The sequence below is a fragment of the Epinephelus moara genome, chromosome 13, assembly GCF_006386435.1.
Source record: "Epinephelus moara isolate mb chromosome 13, YSFRI_EMoa_1.0, whole genome shotgun sequence".
NCBI classification, from domain to species: Eukaryota; Metazoa; Chordata; class Actinopteri; order Perciformes; family Serranidae; genus Epinephelus; species Epinephelus moara.
In genome coordinates this window covers 5,996,755-5,998,299 of record NC_065518.1, presented here as the reverse complement: position 1 = coordinate 5,998,299, position 1,545 = coordinate 5,996,755, and the positions used below count along the sequence as shown (strand labels likewise).

The 1,545-nt window shown below is 34.3% G+C and overlaps 1 protein-coding gene across 2 annotated transcripts in view; it reads right to left on the bottom strand.

Moving 5' to 3' along the window:
• myo1d (myosin 1D) overlaps positions 1–1,545 on the bottom strand; it is a 192,682-nt gene extending 191,137 nt beyond the window's left edge. For both annotated transcript variants that reach the window (XM_050060963.1, XM_050060964.1), the window contains exon 1: positions 1,366–1,545. The gene's annotated coding sequence lies outside the window, so the exon portion shown is untranslated. The remainder of the gene's footprint in view (positions 1–1,365) is intronic.

Below are 1,545 nucleotides of genomic sequence, written 5' to 3'. Positions count from 1 at the left end.
ATTTCAATGGGTTGCTATAGCGCCCCCCTTTGGCCAATTGATGTAATATTGCTTCATTCACATCCTGCCATGACCCTCTACCACTGTGCCAAATTTCACATGGATTGACCAAGTCAGTGAGGAGAAAAACATGGAACAGACACACACACACACACACAGACACACACAGACAGACAGACAAAGTTTTCGTCATTATATAGTAAGATAAGAAGACAAGACAGTTTTTTCTCTCTCTCTTTTTTTTTAATAGAAGTTCTTCGGATTTAATAAAGCAGGTTGTTGGCTACCTCAAATCTCGTGTCCATTCTTTGATTACCCTGTAAGTTATTCATGTTCCATTAGTCTGTACAAATCCTTGGATCAAAAGATTCAAAAGGGTTTTTCATAAAAATTAATCCAAATTGTGAGGATTGTTTTTACAGGATAAAGTAGTGTTGTGCTGGTATGCTGGGTGCCGTAATCCTTAAGTGCCATAATGCTCTACGATGCTCTGTTTGTCGCAGCTAGATCAAATGAATGATTCATAACTGATGTATAATCTGAAGCCAAGTAATATTCATACTGCTTTAAATAGACAATTTGATTATGTTTCTCATCTTGTGAGGAATTAAAGGCCTGTCCCAAATATAAGCCCGTTAATTTCAGTGATTTAAGCAAATAGTTGCAAATTGAAGTTTTACGGTATTTTCATAAACAACTGAGAAATGGAATTTGGCTGTCTCCATTTCAGTGGCACCCATCAGCTCAATTTGGTTACTATAGGTCACATGTAGCCTAAAGCTTAATGTGGGCTAATGACTTTGTCACCATCAAAAAAAAAGTCAATAACAACAACTTAAGCATTAAAAAAGAAGTCAAATAGAAGATCTATGAACATTCAGTTTACGATCAGGGGTTGAAAAGTAGGCCTATATAAATTTATGCAATAAACTTACTTACATGCTTCAGATTTCAACTGCCCCCCTGTCCAACCCAACCCCACTCTCCCCTATTAGTTGAAGAGAATATTACACAGTTGAATTATTGGTAGCATATGCAGGTGTAAAAATACAAAACATTTAAGACCAAAAATAATTTTTACTGCTTTTTTTTTTAAGTCTGTTGATATTAATGTTTTTTAAATTTATGTAGGTGTAATTTTATGTGGTTGTGCCTTGCTTTTGTATTTAAATAAAATCATCTGCACCATATTCTGACTGTTGTGAAGCATTTTTAAAGGTTTAACTCAGGCTCATCAATCACTTAACACACATGAAAATTAACATTGGATACAAATTATACTGTAAAAAACAGTTTTCATTAGAAGAGGTAGAAAATACAAGTAGTATATGTGATATTAAGACAGCATAATAAATGTAAATGTACCTTGAACTATGCAATCAGGGTTTGGCAGGAGAGAGGAGCTGTAAGAGCTGAGAGAATAATAAATCATTAACATGACAAATCATATTAAATATGTCTGACAAGCCTCATTAGATACTGGAGATCTTCCGAGGATATAATTATATAAGTGCATAGTTCACTCATAACAACACAACTGCTCAA